The sequence below is a fragment of the Castor canadensis genome, chromosome 2 (genome assembly GCF_047511655.1).
Source record: "Castor canadensis chromosome 2, mCasCan1.hap1v2, whole genome shotgun sequence".
Classification (NCBI taxonomy): domain Eukaryota; kingdom Metazoa; phylum Chordata; class Mammalia; order Rodentia; family Castoridae; genus Castor; species Castor canadensis.
In genome coordinates, this window is record NC_133387.1 from 186851865 (window position 1) to 186871140 (window position 19276).

At 39.3% G+C, this 19276-nt stretch overlaps 1 pseudogene; it reads left to right on the forward strand.

Moving 5' to 3' along the window:
- Positions 1–1424: 1424 nt before the first annotated feature.
- Positions 1425–8852, forward strand: LOC109678938 (NXPE family member 4-like; annotated as a pseudogene).
- Positions 8853–19276: the final 10424 nt, after the last annotated feature.

Sequence of the window (19276 nt, forward strand, 5' to 3'; positions counted from 1 at the left end):
TTCCAGATCAGAGCCATGCTGCTCTTCACAGTTGGGAAGTTAAGGCCCCTGTGGGTAAAGGTCTTCTCTCTAATACATGCAGATTCAGGGCAATAAAGTAATTGTAAAATAAATATTTGGAGAAAGCAGTCTCATTTCCTTTTTCTACCACTAATGACAGACTCAAGATGATTTCCAAACAAGAAGAGAAATGCTATGAGGTGAATCTCCCACAGTCATGGAGGTGCCCCAGGAGCCTAAAAGCATTTGAGTCTTCTCTTCCTACTGTGCTCCAATACGATTCTCCAGTATTCATCACACATGAATATACAATGATTGACTTAAAGACATAGTGTGCTACAATTCATGCAGTTGGGCTAGAGCTCTTTCCTTAGTAATTTTAAGACACTGGAAAAATCAGGTCAGCTCCCCGGACTTCAGTTTCCCATATGAGGCATTCATCTAACATCTATCATCTTGAACTTTGCTGTGTATTCATGGGTTCCCCCAGGTCATCCTTTGGACACTATTTTATAGCAAAAATTCAGGAGAGGTGCATGGTGGGCAGAGTTCAGGTTCCACTCTGACCCCTTAGCCAGGCTGTCAGCTACTCTAACATGATGTGTATTGCACTATGGGTAGCATTTTTGTTTAAAAAGAAGGTCCCTAAGTTATCACAAGTTTGAAAACCATTTTGGAGGTAACCTAAAACGCTCCTATAATCTACACTTGTAGGTTAACATTTTAATCACTCTCATTTGCATTCTAATGGACCTCCCCCAAACCTGACCAAAGAGGAGTGGTTATGAAAATATCAGTTGAATGGGGCAATGCAATTATCATAAAAAAATTTGGCACGATATTCTTCCTGAATGTGTACTCATCACTGTGTCTCACATACCACAGAGTCCTCACCTGCACTTGACACATCTGGGAGAAAACAATTACAATAAGAATAAGACATCTTAAAACTCTTTATCCAGGTTCTTTTGTATAGGGAATAATACAGCTCTTATTTATTGTTAGTGAACCACAGTTCATAGTTTAGAACCTAGTGTACGCTCAGATAGTCAAAAATATTTATTAAATCCAAAGAATTGTTCTAGTCTAATGCAGGGAAGACAGTGGGAAGGAATAGACTATTGGACAAGGTGAAAGAGACTTACAGGTACAACTACGAAAAGTTACTTATTGAGAAAAAGGTATATATGAAAAGGAAAAGCAAATTCTCCTTCCTCAACATAAAACCCATGTATAAAAGCTTTGTTTTTTAGGTTGAATATATTCATAAAAATTCAGGCCATCTCTAAAATATTGAGGAAAAACATAAATGTCTACACTTTATTCAAAACTGTCACAGGTTAAATGACACAGATGATTGCATGAAAATAAATACTCATACCCATCATAAGTAAAAATGACTGAGAACAGGGACATTTCATACAATGACACATTTCTTGTCATTACAGCTTTGGTCTGCTCTGAACATATCCATTTCCTTCCATCATATGAACACTTCCACAAAACCTTCATGCCCTGAAACACCAAGGACACTGGTCAATTTACCAACAGAGTCTCAGCTGAGAGCCAGAGAGATCCTGGAGAAACTAAACAAGCTGATCCCACCCAGACCCTTTACCCATGTGAACACCACCACAAGCGCCAAACACAGCACAGCCACCATCCTCAACCCTCAAAATACATACTGAGAGGATCAGCTGAACATCCTGTTGAAGGTGAGGGACCACCTGGGACACAGGAAGGAATATGGCAGGGACTTCCTGAGGGCCAGGATGTCCTCCCCAGCCCTGAACGCAGGTGCTTCAGGAAAGGTGACAGACTTCAACAATGGCACCTACCTTGTCAGCTTCACTCTGTTCTAGGAGGGCCAGGTCTCACTTTCTGTCCTACTCATCCACCCCAGTGAAGGGGTGTCTGCTCTTTGGAGGGCAAAGAACCAAGGCTATGACAAGGTGATCTTCACAGGCCAGTTTTCCAGTGGTGCCTCCCAGGTCTACAGTGAGTGTGGCCTGGCTTTAAATTCAACTGCTGAGCTGTGCCAGTATCTTGATGGTCAAGATCAAGAAGCTTTCTACTGCGTGAGACCTCCACATGTTCCCTGTGCTGCACTCACCCACATGCAGTCCAAGAACAAGAAAGTTTCTTATCTTACCAAACAGGAAAGGAGCCTCTTTGAAAGGTAAGTGATTATTTCTGGATTCTATATTGGAAAATATAATGCTTTTGCCTATATGTCATCTCAAATGAAAATTCTTAAGAAGACCTATTTGGGAAAGGATCTAAAAATTTATTTGGGATCAGTTCTCACTCCCCAGTAGTACCCAAAGTTTTGGATATTTAATCCTCATTAATGAACTAAAAAGTATAGGCAGATTAAAAGTTAAATATGTGTGTGTGCTCTACTAAGTTTTATATGCATCTCAATAAATTGACTTGCATAACTTCTGGTTATCGATACCCTATGAAATGAGAGGCAAAGTAATGGAAATTCACTAAGTGGCCTTAAATCATAGACAGGGTAATAGGCTTATCACTAGGAAATAACAGAAGCAATGCATAATTGTGCCTTTGAGTCCTTCATGGTTTGCAGCCACCTACAGATTAATTTCTACATTTTTCTCTTTAAGGTCTAATGTGGGTGTGGAGATTATGGCAAAATTCAAAATGATTAGTGTTTCCAAATGCAGCGGTGAGTGCTTCTGCTTATCGGGTGATATTTACTATTAACTAATTAAAGTATCTCCTCTTCCTGCTGGACTTCTCTCTGACTCAGTCCTGTCAGCTTCCTGCTCATCTATTTCACTGAGGCTGGCCAAGGCACCAGGTCCATCCGTGAGTGAATGTTTGAATCACTAGGATATCACTTACCTGCCTTAGGAACATATCTCTCATCACTAATCTACTTATCGTGTAATAGGTTACCTGCTCATCATGCGCAATAATATTGAAACATTAAAACTCATTCCCAATCTTTACACAGTACTTCATCTCTCCTCCCACCCTCTCCACACCACGCTCATCACCATCTTCCACATCACCAGTTCCCAAATAATCACGGTCTAGATGTTTCCATCTTGTCATCTAGGAGTCAGCTCACTGCTATAATTCCCTCTTTATCTTTATCACTTTTCCAACCATTTGTTTTCAAAATAGAACCTCCACATTTATATTTACTGATTTCTCATTAATTACTTGATTCTAAATGATCTTTAAAAAACATCTGATAGTGATAAAAATAATGTTGATAAAGAGGCATATCTATATGTGGTGGACTATCAGTGGGAATCCATGGGAGGAGGAGATAAAAAGGAAGGATACTGGTGCGGTAAATTCGATCGAAGAACACTGCCTTCCAGGAAAACTCATATCTGCTGGGAGATTCCACTATCCACCAGTGGATGGGATTCTTCAAAGCCAGTATCAAAAGTATGCCTGAGTAGAAGCCATTATTCACATCCTTCCTATGAACTTCATTCTCATTTCAGGGGGAGAAAGAATGATGGGGAATGCCTCTTCTTCATTATCTTTTTAAATCACAATGCATCAATAATTTTCATAAGACATTATCTCCACTTTTTAAAAACACATTATCTTTGTAGAAGGGAGGCAATGGAGAAAGTGTATATTACTGTATATATTACTACCTATCCCTGGTGAATTGACACATCAAATTCATGAAGCATGCTTAGGTTATTGATGGAGACAAAGATTATTCAAAATGTTAAACTGTCCCCTTCTGCATTGGCACAATGACTTAGGGGATGAATACTAGGTGTAGCTATCCTGGGTTCAAAACCTGTCATCACATAGTATCTGGGTGACCTTGAAAAAGTTCCATTATCATTTTATGCCTCAGTGTCCTCATGGTCAACTGAAAGTGAAAGTAATACCTACTTGGTAAAATGAGGTAATATCTATGAGGCATTTAGAATATTATCTGTCACAAACTAAGTTCTCTTTGGTAAAAGCATGTTATCTATTTTCTCTGCATTGTTTCCTTCATCTATCAACCAGAAATAATCATAGTACCTGGTGTTTTTTGAAAATGAAATGAGGTAATTGATAGAGAGTATTTTATAAATTGCAAGGCACAATGACAGATACAAAGTGCCCCCAAAATCAATAGCAATTACAATTATTATCATTTGTCAATGTCACAGTTGGGGCTAGAATGAGAACCCTAATTAATGGCTATTTGTACTAAATCAAGCACCTACCATATATCCACTAGCAGATCTTAGCAATCCCACCCAGAAAACCATCACTACTTGCCCCTCTATGTCCTTGAGCCATGGCTCATCATTGACAACAATAAAGGTGGTGTGACTCTATCCTGGACTTCTTAATAAAGTCCACTTTGGTAAACTACAATTTAGAAAGAAAGTTTATCCTTAATAAAAAGGGCAATCTTATAGGGTCTGTGCTCCAAAGAATTCCCAGCTGAAGGAGAGTGTTAAATTTTGGCCTCTAGTAAATGTGAAATTGTTTTGGAAAAGACAACTGAGTTAGTTGGAAGCAAATGAAGAAAACAGTACTGCCATTTTCCTACAACCATCTTATAGCATCAATATTTTACATTCTCACTGGTTCAGACTTCAAACATATCCCTTTAATTATAAGACAATACATGGTACAAAACACTAATAATCATTGACTGTGTGTTTTCTTCAGCAGTTATAGCTATGATACAGCTGGCCTTCATATTCTGATAGGAGTTAATTAGCATGAGAAAAATAGAAGGACTTTATCCAATAGTGTGCATGCTATGTTTGTTTTCAGAAGTGTCAAGATCAGGTAGACAATTTTCATGAGAACTGGGGGAATTTTTAGTGCAAATACTGTCACAAACTGTAGCCACTGCCACCCAGCCTGAGGTGGAAACGCAATGTGGTTTTGATTTGCATTTTTTTATGGCCAGGGATGTTGAACATTTCTTCATGAGTTTTTTTGGCCATTTGAACTTCTTCCTTTGAAAAAGCACCTCTGTTCAGTTCATTTACCCATTTCTTCATTGAGTCATTCATTCTTTGGGATTAGATTTTCTTTGAGCTCTCTGTAAATTCTGGTTATTAATCTCTTGTCAGATGGATAGCTAGCAAAAACTTTCTACCATTCTGAGGAGAAAATTGAGTCTAGTCACCATTTCCTTTGCTGTGCAGAAGCTTTTTAGTTCCATGAAGTTCCATTTGTCAATCCTTTCTCTTAGTTGCTGAGCCATTAGAGTTTTATTTGTGAAGTTAGCTCCTATGCCTATATGTTCCAGTGATTTCTCTACTCTTTCCTGCACTAGTTTCAAAGTTTTAGGTCTTACATTAAGGTCTTTGATCCACTTTGAATTGATATTTGTATAAGATGAAAAACATGATTCTAGTTTCAGTCTTCCACATACAGATATCCAGTTTTCCTAGCACCATTTCTTGAAGAGGCTGTCTTTTCTCCATCATATGTTTGGGTAACTTTGTCAAAAATCAGTTGTCTGTAGCTGCATGGATTTCTATCTGGGTCTTCTATTCTGTTTCTTTAGTCTTTGTGTCTATTTCTGTGCTAGTACCATGCTGTTTTTATTGCTATGACTCTGTAGTATAATTTGAAGTCTGGAATTGTGATACCACCAGCATTTTTCTTTTTGCTCAGTATTACCTATTGGAGGTCTTTTGTGTTTCCATAGGAACTCTAGGTTTGGTTTTTTTCAGTCTCTGTTAGGAATATCATTGGAATTTTGATGGGGATTGCATTGAACATATAGACTGCTTGGGTAATGTAACTATTTTCACAATATTAATTCTTCTGATCCATGAGCATAGATCTTTTCATCTTCTGATGTCTTCTTCAATTTCTTTCTTCAATGTTTTATAGTTTTCATTGTAGAAGTCTTTCACTTCCTTTGTTAAGTTTATTCCTAGATATTTTATTTTTTGAGGGTATTATAAATGGAATTATTTTCCTAAATCATTTCTCAGTCTCTTCATTGTTGGTATATAGAAAAGTTGCTGATCTTTGTATATTCATTTTGTATTCTATAGTTTACTAAAGGTGTTTATGATGTCTAGGAGTTTTTTGGTGAAATTTTTGCAGTGATAAAGGTACAAGATCATGTCAACTGCAAATAGTGATGATTTGACTTCTTTCCTTCCTATTTGAATTCCTGTCATTTCTTCTTTTGTTTTATTGCCTTGGCTAGGAATTCCAAAACTGTGTTGATGAAGAGTAGAGAGAGTGGACATAGTTGTCTCTTTCTGACTTTAGAGGAAATGGTTTCAATTTCTTCCCCATTTAGTATGGCATTGGATATAGGTTTGTCATATACATTCTTTATTAGGTTAAGATACATTCCTTCTATTCCTAGTTTAATCAGAGCTTTTATTGAGTATATGGCAACTCCTGCTGGCAGGCAATGGGTCCTGACCTATCCTACAGATCCATATTACCTTGAGCTCCTCCCCACCAAACCTCGACCTATCCCAATGCCCCATAATACCTTAAGCTCTTGACTTCGCCACGCTATAAAAAAATTGGGCTGCCATTTCTCTGGCGCGACTTCTCCGGCCCTACTCTTTGGGATGGTGAACCTCGCCCAAGAGCGCACTCTCAATAAAGCTTGCTTTAAGCCTGTTTGCATTACTATTTGGCTCCAATTTGACCTTTCCATCTGCGTCGACTTAACAAGAAGGATAGACAAAACTTCAACAGAATGTAAGGAAAAAAATGAAATAATTTTGTTAAAGTCCAAATTTCCTCCTTATTGTGAGAACAGTGAAATTCCTCTGTGTTCACTGAGTACAATGGATGCTCCCTTACAATTCTTGCCCTCAGGTTTTTGTCTGGAGTTCATACATGACCCCTATAGTTGCTGTCCTCCCCTGTTGTACAAGTCTGTGTCCCTTTACACAGGGACTTTCTCTGGATCCTTGTCCTTCCTTGGGATAGGTCTTCTGGGCTGAGTGGCAATCAGTGGTGCCCCTCCCTACTAGCCATGTTTAGGGGGCTCCACACTCAGGCTGTTTAGTGACAGGTTCATCTTGGGGTGGTGGACAGTGACATTCAGCTTCCTTGGCTTGAGGCTTCTCTGAGGTGGTTGCACAAAGCACATAGCAAAGAGCAATGGACAACCTCTACCACTAGACAAGTCTAGGAACTTTAGCTCAGGTTGTTTGGCCAAAAGCTCTTCTCTGGGAGAGCAGTTTCAGCTTCTCAGAGGTGGTCAAATGAGTTACTTCCAAATGACTGAGCTCAGGTGTGGCTACCCTGCATCCACACTGTTTTCTTTGTAAAAGAAGTATGGGTGGAGCCATGACCCATAGTGCCCCTTCCACACAAGTCAGGGTGGGAGATTACACTCTATTCATAAAGACAAAACTTTTTCCTCAAAGAGTGAAATCATATGCCCATAAGATGAGCTGGAATATGCAATATTCCCCTTAACTAAAAGCAACAAGCTTACCTAAATGGATTGTAGGGATTTTAGGCAACTCTCTGGTATGAGAGGTACTTAGGTCAGTTTGTGGCAGGGTGCGACCATGATTGGCAGGCAGCAGTTCTTCCCTTTCTCTGCAGTCTTGGAATCCCCAGGCACTTACAGGGCTTACAGCCATGTGTGTTGATTTTTAGCACTTTACATGGTTTTTCATGTACTGGGGGCTAATCTGGTGCAGGGGAAAAAAAACCCACACATACCAGCATGTTGCTGGCAAAACCTGCACACCCAGGGCAGTTTTGTGTTTTAAAAGCCTATATAGATGTTGATCATTGTAGATATAGTCTGCCTATATATTGGCAGCCTCTGATTTAGCAAACTAGTCAGACCACCTAACCTAGCTGACATGAAGATAAGATTATCTTTCAAGCTTCAGACAGCTTGGAGTTCTGGTGTCTATCAGCAATCTGCCATCTTGATCTCTCCTGTATAAACGTTTTAATTGGCAAGTAATTTTTAAAACTATGCTCTCAATTAAACATATAAGAAATCAGATGTGATTAGTTTAATTCTAAACAACAAATCCTTTCTCCTATGAATAGTGTATCTTTGTAATTTTGTTTTCCCTTCACTTGTCATCAGCACTTAAGTCAGTGGATCTGCATGAATCTAGAAACTGCAATACCTGCTTGCTGGGGACTTGGATAAGAATATTAACATCCAGTGGCAAAAACATGGCTACCCTTGATTACATCTATACACTATTCTGTCAAAGAGATGGAGAACATGGCCCAGGTAATTGACAGAACTGGAGGGGAGAAGAATACTGTCATTGTTATTTCTCTGGGCCAGCATTTCAAACCCTTTCCCATTGATGTTTTTATCCGAAGGGCCCTCAGTGTCTACAAAGCTGTTCAGCGTCTTCTTCTGAGAAGCCCAGACACTATGGTTATCATCAAGACAGAAAACATCAGGGAGATGCACAATGATGCAGAAAGATTCAGTGACTTTCATGGTTACATTCAATATCTCATCATCAAGGACATTTTCCAGGATCTCCACGTGGGTGTCATTGATGCCTGGGATATAACAATTGCATATGGCACAAATGATGTACACCCACCTCAACATGTAGTTGGAAATCAAATTAATGTATTATTAAACTATATTTGCTAGGTAACACATATCTCTGAAAATCATTCATTTGAGCAAACAGATCTACTGAGTGTCTCCAAACATGACAAGTGACTTATTTGACTCTGAACTCCTAGCTACCCTGAGAAGAGCATCTGCACTGTGCCTGATATGGATTCATGAGTTCAGCCAAACAGTGTATTTCTAAACTGGGCTTCCCCTTAAATCTGAAGCTCAGAGGAGATCTGGCATGTTCCTACCCTTCCTGATCAGAGCCATGCTGCTCTTCACCAATGGGATGTTATTAGAGAAAAGACCTTTTCCCATAGACCTTGCCCCTATGGGTAAAGGTCTTTTCTATAATATGTGCAGATTCAGGGCAATAAAGTAATTGTAAAATAAGTATTTGGAGAAAGCAGCTTCATTTCCTTTTTCTACCACTAAAGACAGACTCAAGATGATTTCCAAACAAGAAGAGAAGTGCTATGACGTGATTCTCCCACAGTCATGGAGGTGCACCAGACTTATCAGCAAGGTCCCAGGAGCCTAAAAGTTTCTCAGACTTCTCTTCCTTTAGGAACTCTCACTGTGCTCCAATACTATTCTCTAGCATTCATCACCCATGAATATACAATAAACAAGTTAAGGGCATAGTTGGGAGTTGGGGTAGAATCCTCTGGTTGGTCATTTCAAGGAGTTAGGCTAGAGCCCTCTGGTTGGTCATTTAGGACACTGGAAAAATCAGGTCAGCTCCCTGGGTCTCAGTTTCCCATATGAGAGCATTGATCTAACATCTGTGATCTTGAACTTTGCTGTGTGCAGCTGTGGGCTCCCTGGTTATCTTTTGGACACGATTTTAGGCAAAGAATTCAGAAGTGGGCAGAGTACAGGATCCACTATGACTCCTTAGTCAGAGTTTCAGCTACTCTAACATGATGTATGTTATACTTCTGGGTAGAATTTTCATTTGAAAAGAAGTTCCACACCTCACCACAAGTTTGAAAACATTATGGAGATAACCAACAACATTGATTCCTATAAACTACACTTAAAAGTTAACATTTGAATCACTCTCACTTACATTCTAAAAGACCTCTCCCAAGCCTAAACAAAAAGGAGTGATTATGAAAATATCAGTTGAAAATGGCAATGTAATTATTATAACATAATTTGATACAAAATTCTTCCTGAATTTTGTACTCATCACTGTGCATCACATACAACAAGGCCCTCACCTGCTCTTGATGCATCTGGGAGAAAGCAATTATAATAAGATATCTTAAATCTCTTTATGCAGGTTCTTTTGGACAGGGAATAAGAAGGTTTCTATTTATTATCAGTAAACCACAGTTCATAGTTCAGTGCCTAGTATATACTCAGATGGCCAAAAATATTTATTAAATCCCAGGCATTGTTCTAGTCTTTGAAAATACAGCAGTCAAGAAGACACCCAAAATGTCTGATATCAAAGACCTCACCTACTAATAAAGGAAAAATACAATCAACAAAAACCAAAAAAGATAAAATACTGTAGAATAATTCATCATAAAGTACTATAAGAAAAGGGAGCACATGACAGGAAATGTGATAGAGTACCATGTGGTGGTGATGGAGGTGGCCAGTTAGTTGAAGAAGTATTTCAAGTGGGACCAAATGACAGAAGGAGACAGCCATGTGAGATATGCAGAAAGAGAGATCCTAGAAAAAGAAGGCCATGCGGAAAGCCCATGAGGCCTGGTCCAATTTGGTTTTTGTAAAGAACAGAAGCAGAACAGGGAGGGAGGATGTGTTGTAGTACTATCGATAACAGTGATAGACAGGGAGAAGAAGTTAGGGAGGAAGATGCTGTACGGCTTTGTAAGCAATGGAAGGAGTAGGAATTTTATTACAATTGCTATGGGTTCATAGTTGAGAGAGGAAGAAGTCAGGGAGGGAAAAAAAGAAAGGAGGAAATGGAAAAGAAAAGATTGAAGAGAAGGGAAAAATTCCAGAGTATAGTGGGGGAAGAAGAGAATAATAAAATGAGCCATGCCCCCTTTCCCTACTCCACAGAGAAAATAAGCTTTCTCTGTTTACTGTGTAAGCTGAAAATACTATCTCATTCTCTACATGGTGTTCACAGGAGTACATCCCCCTCTTGGAAGCTCACTTTCTCCAGGTTTTCAAAGGAAAGTTTGCCTACTTTCTAGAGGAGAGCCACTGGGAATTTTTTTAATAACAGGAGTGTAAAGATATGTTACACATCTTGGAAGTACAATTTCTATTTTCCAGATTTCTTAACACATGGGGAAGAAAACAGAAATCTTACATAATTTCTGAGAAACATCAAATAAGCAGAACCTATGGAATTATGACACCATCTAATTGGATTATTCTTCCCTTGAAAGCTTTATTTTTAAATGACAAATAATTGTCTAAATTTATGGGGTACAATGTGATCTTTTAATATGTGTATGTATTGTGGAAAGATCAAATAATTCTATTTATCATTTTGGAGGGTAAAAACATCTAGAATACTCTTCTGCTATTTGATCTATCCATTATTATTAACTACAGCTTCGGTGCTGTGCAATAAAACATGGTATCTTACTCTTCCTATCTAACTATCCACCTAAAACTTTGTCCTCATACAATTTTTATTGCTTCTTCATGTCAACGCCCAAGCCAATAATAAACCAGGTGACAGTGTCTACAATTTGATGAAAACAAAAGTGATCACAGGCAAGGGCAACTTAACAACTCACAGGTCCTTTTCCAACTACCCAGGCAGGGAGTTTTCTCTAAGAGGTAAGTAAGTAGAACTATAGAGTAATCTGCCGTTCTAATTCATTCTCTTTCTCTCTCACTCGCTCTCTCTCTCTCCCTCTCTCTCCTTCCCTTCCTCCCTCCCTCCTTCTCTCTCTCTTCTTCCCTCCCTTCCTCTCCCCCCATATCTTTCCTGTGATCGCTTAGGGAGTGGGAAAATCAAAATAAATTACATGACCCTACTGAGTTGCTTCTAAATGTTCACAGTGTCACACAGTACATATCAGTACAGTTTTCTTAATCATTATAAAGTAATAACATATCACACTATCTAATTCCATAGCTCTACACAGAGAGACACAATCAACTGAAAAAATTTTTTGCAGAATTCTTGGTGTACCTCAGAAATCCTATGTGATATACCCAAATTGGATTGCTTGGACTTAGGGCCTATGTGGACACAATTTAAAAACAAAACAAAGCAAACAAGCTAAACAGTAGCATACTGCTTTCAAACTGATTACAATAATTTGTACTCTATGAAGTGCACAACAGAGTTACATCAAAATTGCAATCTTTAATGTGACCTAGATGGATTTCAGCAAGCAATGGTAGGACTTTTCACTTTGAACACATATTAAGATAATTTAACAAGTTTACAAACATGTAAAAATCACATAACTACCTCAATGAACTAAGAAAGGCCTTTGACAGTATGCAGTTTCCACTGATGTAAAGCATCCTAAACAAACTGTTTTTAAGAAAGAACTCCCTCAGCCTAATAGCAGGCACTGAAATAAAGCAAATGTTATGTAGCAAACATCAGCTATGTCTTGTAACATGGAGAAAGGTTGACACTACCTTATGAAAACAAGGGGAGCTGCCCATACCAGCCACAAGAAGTTACTTTTAAAATGAATTAAAATCCTACATATGTAGTGAATGTACACATACACACATGTATATATATATATATATATATATATATATACATATATATATGTCTATAGCATATGTTTATAAATGTAAGTAGTTTTACATCCTAAAATAATAGACTAACAAGTAAAGTCCATTGAAGAACAATAAGAAAAGCTGAATAATTTTACTTTTAGTCAGTTTGGAGCACAAGAGAGAAACCAGAGCGGGCTTGAGAGCACATCCAAATAAGGAAGTAAGACTGCGTCAAAAATCAAGAAATGAAGGAAGTTCAGGCTCAATTGTAGATTCCTGTATTCCCACCCACTCAGGAAGCTCACTTAGAAGTGTCAGCCAGGGCAAAATGTGGAAAGACCCAGTCTCAAGAAATAAGCCAGGTGCGGTGGCTTGTCCCAGTGGTCCCAGCTACACAGGAGGGACAGGTAGGAGGATCACAGGAGAGATGAGGAAAATCATGAGCCCTTATGTAAAAATAAGTAGAGCAAAAAGGACTGAGAGCATGGATCAAGTGGCAGAATGCGTGCCTAGCCAGTACAAAGCTCTGAATTCAAACCTCAGAACTGCAGAGATAGAGAGACAGAAACAGAGAGAGAGAGAGAGAGACATGTTTGGAATATAGACCTAATACAAGTACAGCAATATTATGAAAAAAGGTCATGCTAAAGGAAGGTCACATAAGAGAGAGGGAAGGTAAAAGAAGGAAGTTAAGAAGGTGAATATAGTTGATTTACTCTCAATACAAGAATGAATATGGGAATTTTAAATCTCTTGAAATCACCAAAGAAGAGGACTAAGCTAGAAAGAACAACAGAGGAAATGAATCAATTCAGGTTATAGTACACAAATACATAGAAATGTCACAAGGAAACTTCCTGGATAGCTATCTTAAACAAACAAACATGTCATTTTTTTTTTTTACAAAATCAGAGATCAGGAGGGGGGAACAGGTTCTGTCTGGGGGTTTGGTACCAGTGGGAGAGGGGAGGATGTAGGGAAAGGGTGTAGGAGGGTGAATATACTACAAATACTGTGTACACATGTATGTAAATGGAAAAATGAGACCTGTTAAAACTATTGTAGGAATGGGGTAGGGAGGATAAAGGAACAATGGAGGGGGTGAATTCAAGTATGACACACTTGATATATTATAAGAATTTTTGTAAATACCACAATGTACCCCAGGCACAATAATTAAAAACTGAGAGAGACACAGAGAAATGAAGTAAGGTATTCAAAGTCCTGTCACAAAAAAATCAAACAAAAAACATAATCATGCTTCCTCAACATATGCCTCAAATAGTAAGAAAAAATACGACAGAAATAGAAATTTGAGAATTTGTCAATAACAAATTTTAGATTTACGAAATGAAGTATAATGCCCTCAAAGGACCATACAAAAATATAAGAAAGACCTCTTACGATTTCAGAGGTCCATGGATGTGAAGGCATTGCAATGACCTTGGTCCTTTGGAAACAGGTGTAAAAGTGGAGCACCGCTCAAGGAACAGGAAAAACAGGCAAAGGAAAGCACAGCAGGGAAAGAGACTTTATTGTGAGAAATAAAGAGACTTTTATTTTTTATTATATGTGCCACTGTGCCCATGCAAGGAGATGTGGGGCATCTCTCAGAAAAACCAACCGCCCAGATAGTGATAATATACCTTGAGGAATGAGAAGAGTTCAGGTAAGGACCAATGCATCCAGTTATCATCATTCAGGTCCTTTTTCCACTGTTGGGTAGGAAACCTGCTGGTCCAAACACACTCTTGGGTACACCCTTAACTCTACCTAAACATATTCCCTGGTTGCGGGCCTCTGTAGGAGGCTGTTCATTGATCATAAACGCAGGATACTTATTGCATTTGAACTGTTCCAGATAGGGGGTGAGGGTTCATTCCCTTTCATACTCATGACTTTTACTCATGTTGGTTAGTTGCATGGGACAATGATTGTATTGGAATGAGAGGGCAACTGCATCCAGAAGAAAAGGAGGATTTATTAGCAGTTGATAGGGTTGCAGAACCAGGATATTCCATAGACGACAAGAAGGGAATTTCATGAATGCATTGAGGATTAGGAGGCCAAAGAAAATGAACAGAAATATTAGGACATGAAACAGACAATTTCCTGAGGTATAAAGTCCATAAGATCACTCTGCAGAAGGAGGTTGATACCAGGTCTTGGATATAAAAATTGATATCAATATGAGAAGCCAACAGGATTAGGTCAAGTTGTAATCAATCAAAAACAATAGAAAAAATGGGCTCTGGCCTTGGGAGAGTCAGTTAGGTCTGTGCTTAGAAATTTACCTGTCTATCTTTAGAAAAGGTATTTGAGGCCCTCCACTGGTTCACAGGTATACCCTGAAGGGGTTGGTACTTCTTGAGACTCTGGATGGGTTGTTGGCTTGACTCTGGGGATGTGTGTCCAACTGAGTTTTTTTGGCACCTGGTATTTCTGACACCTCTGTGGGGCTGAGGGCAATCTACTGAAGTGGCGATCCCAGAGGGGTTCCTATTGGATCTTAGGAAATCTAACTCTCCGGGTTTTAATGAGTATTTGAATCATAAGTGGGTAAAGAGTAGGCACTCAGGTTTTTAGGGACTGGCAATAATATATTTCCATATTGGACTATTTGGACTTGTTCTCAATTGGGATGTGTTATATGTTGTTTAAGTTCTAATATTTTAGAGTAGAATAGAATACCATTTGAAAAAAGGGCCTTTACAGGAGTGTACAGGATTTCAAATACTTAATTGGAGGGGATCCTTGAGAGCACTGAGGAAAAACAAGAGGACAATGGACAATAGATTTAGCCATGATTATGCCATCTCCTAATGGGGGTTTATTAAAATTCTTTTTTACATTTGATTGGTGCTTTCTACTTTGCCTGAGGCTTGTGGTCTTCTTGAAGTGTGGAGGTAATATCTGATTTGAACATCCTTGGATATCTGTTGAGTGATATGGAAAACGAAGGGTCATTGTCATTCTGAATAGAGTGTGGAAAATTATCTCCTTGGAAGGAGTCTTAGTGACCTCAAAGGCTTTTTCCATCCGAGTAGGAAATGCTTAAATCCACCCAGTCAATGTGTCTGTGAAGACCAAGAGACATCTAAAGTCTTGAGTTGGAGGCATTTGGGTAAAGGGTTAGAAGGAAAGGCAGGTAGGGTAGAAATAAGAGCTCTGATGGAGAGAAAGGGGCCTAAGACAGGCTTTTGGGCAGGCTGATGGGCCAGTTTATTTATGGCAGCTATTATATCTGTCCCCTTATGGTGCCTCTCACAATGTATTATGGCAAGCTGGTGAGGCATATAGACAGCTTTGAGTAGGGAGAGGGTTGGCACCTCGTATTTGACGGGTATATATTTAGCAGTCAAGAAACATCATCCTTTCCATATGGTTACATGAATTTGTAAAACCAAAGGATTTAATTGGAATGTGTACAGATTGATTCTCAATTTCATTTGTCTTTATCTAGAACCTGAGTGAGAGCTATGAGTCCAGTCAGTTGTGCTGAGGTGTTAGGAGGTTAGGACTTGGACCTCTATATTTTGTATGATGCAATAACAGCAAAGCCTTCTTTTCTCTCTCTCTTTTCCATGAAGTTACTACCATGCATAAACCAGATAGCCTCTGGTCATTTCGAGGCCCGTCTTTGAGGTATTCCCTGCTAGAATACATTGGCCCTGTGACTTCATAGTCATATTCAGCAGTTTTGGGGTCAGGAGAAAGTAGAACGGGGGCTGGGTTCAGTATACAGCATTCCTTTAAGAGTAATCTCTGGATTTTCATTGAGTAGAAATTGATATTTAAGAATTCTGCTGTCTGTGAACAACTTTTAGCTACACTAGTTGGCTACACCAGATGGAAGGTACAAATCCCAAACAGAAAGATATCCTACAACTGCTTTTGCTGGTCCTAGGGTTTGGTTCATCAGTTCAGTGAAATGCCTTGCCTTTCAGTGACAAGCATATGGAAAGGCTAATCAAAGCTGGGTCTACCTAGGGCTGATACCTGGGTGAGAGAGAATTTTATGTCTTGGTACACCCAATTGTATGGTCCTTCTCATAGGAGGGGTTCTGAGCCTCTGCTCCTTTTATGGTCTCATATGGAGGTCTGCAATTAGCCCATAATTTGAGATCCAACACCCCCAAAATCCTGCCATTCCCAGGAAGAACTGGAGCTGCATCCTAGTGATGATGATGGGAGAGCCCTTAGAGCCTTGATCCCACCCCGTGATAGTTCCCTTTTCACAGTGTTGAGGGAAAGATTTGGGTATTTTACCTTTTGTTTAATTTTTTTAATTTTATTTAATTTTTATTTTATTTTATTTTTATCTTTTATTTAATTGACTGGGCCTGGAAATTGAAGGTCTGAGTGACATTGAAGTAGGCCATTTCCTTAGTGAGGAACAGATTGGTAAGTCATCTACATATTGAAGTGATAAGCCTCCCTTCAAGGATAAGGTATTGCAGGTCCCTAGTTAAGACTGTCTGAACAAATGCGGGCTATTCCAGAACTTTTGGGGAAGGACTGTGCAGGTAAGTTGTTGAGGTCTCCCACTCAATAGCAAAGATTAGCTGGGAGTCTGAGTCCTGGATAATGCAGAAAAATGCATCTTTGAGTTCTAGGACTGAACAGCAATTGGCCTCTGTGGGGATTTTACTTAAGAGGTTGTAGGGATTGGGCACCATAGGAGGGATGAGGATTAGCCCTTCACTGATGAGTCTCAAATCCTGAACAAGGCAATAGTGTCCATTGGCTTTTTTATTTGTTTGTTTATTTATTTATTTTGGTGATTCTGGGGTTTGAATTCATGGTCTTGCACTTGCTAGGCTGGTGCTCTACTACTTGAGCCATGACCCCAGTGGTTTTTGCTTTCTCAGTTATTTTTTCTAGAATAGGGTCACCCATTTTTACCAAGGACAGCTTGGACTGAGTTCCTCCTATTTATGCTTCCTGCCATAGCTGAGATAACAGGTGTGTGTCAGCAAACCAAGCTGCTGGTTGAGAAGGGGTCTTATTGTGATTTTTTGCCCATGCTGATTTTTAACTATGATTCTCAAGACCTCCACCTTCTGAATAGCTACCAATATATCCAGCTCCCATTAGCCTTTTCTAACAGAAGAATTGAAGTATTATTCAGGGAGTTTCTGAGCACAAGTAGCTGACATTGGAGGAATTCTGATGTAATAGGTTCAATACTTTGTCTTGCTTCAGGCTTTATAGGGTATGAGTTCTAATTGGGATAGTAATTGGGATTTTCAGCTGAATCTTTATAGAAAGTGCAGTGACCCCTCTTCCAGATATCCCTTCTGCCCAAACAGTAGGATCAAGCTTCAGGAAGTCAGGCAGTACAGATGGGAGGGACTCTGTGATTTCCACTAGTTCCACAAGAAATGATGGTGTTTAGTGGGGTTTTGTGAAATTAGACTTGCTTTCATTTTTGTGAGTAGGACTCTGCCAATGAGGGGTTTTGCACTTTGAGTAATGACCGGGAAAAGGTGAGCAAAGACCCTTCAATTGCAACTACAGCAGAAAGGGAGGGTGTATTTTACTTCCATTGCTTTTCCTCCTTTTCCCATAACTGAGCAAAATGAAATGAGGTCTTACCAAAGAATGCAGTGGGACAGAATAGAAGGCTCATGTATCCAAAAGAATATCTATTGTTCCACTTGCCACATGCACAGTCACTCAGGGCTCCGTTCCAGCAATAACAATGTTCTGGTTGGGAGCCATCTGGAACCCACAGCCTCCTCAGTCTGTAGCCATGGCCACGGCCATGGCACGAGTTAGACCTCCATTCAATTCATCAGAGGGACAGTCATTTTCCCAGTGTCTTGTCTGAGGACAACGAGGGCAGACCATCATGAGGGGTTGGGAAAAGGGATATTTGCTTTTCCAGTGCCCCACCTTCCTGCAGCTGTGGCAGGACACTATCACAAATTGACTAGTAGTTTAAACCTGGAATCAGGCAGCTCTGCCAAGTAGGGCTGTCAGTAGTTGTGTCTATTTCTTATCCTTACAAATTTTTGAAAATTACTCGAAAGAATGAAAGAAAGATGAAAAACTGGCAGCACAGGAGAAGAGGAGAAGACTGAACTCTGAGAGGGGTAGCTCACACTGGGTGGGAGCTACACAGATAAAGCCTTTTCCCCCAGACAATAAGTCTCAGTGTCCACCATGAATGGTCACTTGAACCCAAGCCAAAAAGTACAGAAAACTTGTGACCTGGAGGTATAACATGACAAAGTTCAAGGGAGTAGGAGGGTCTAGAAATGGAGCAAGGAAATCCTACAAGGAGAAAGCCACAGAAAGAGCCTCAAAATCTGAGGAGAAACCACTCTCAAATTCTTGACTAACCCCAGAACTACAGATGTACATGGGAGACTCCATAGAGCCCAGCAGAAAACAGCAGCTAGGAAGAGATCTAACCCAGCAGGGATTTTATCTGTAAAACACTGCAGAGAACCCATTTGCAGTCTGATGCTAATAAAGCAGAGAGATTGGGAAAAGGCCCAGGCTTCTCAATACCCTCCTGAAGTACATAGAGCAAAATCTTCACAAGTTCAAATGCAGAGATTTAAACTACATGCAGGAATTGGAAGACACACTGTTGTGCTCAGTTCGCTCCAAATTTACTCCCAGATTAAGACAATAAATTCCATCAGGCTTGTTGCAGATGTATCAAAAGATAAACATTTATGTATCATATGGCTTAGCTATTCCACTTTTGTGTATTTGCCAAAGAAAAATAAAAAAATTTTTATAGAAAATACTATAAATGAGTATCCCCACCAACCCTATTCACAATAGCCCCAAATTTGAAGCAACTTGAATGTTCATAAAATGATGAATAGATAAAAAGGTCATGATGCATCCATAAAATGGAGTATTATTCAATAATGAAAACAAAGGAGTGATAAATGCAACAACACAGATAAGTCCTCAAAGAATCAAGGCACAAAATAGCACATTTCATATAATTCCATTATTATGTTACTGTAGAAAAACAAATTTAATATACATTGCTAAAATCTAGATCTG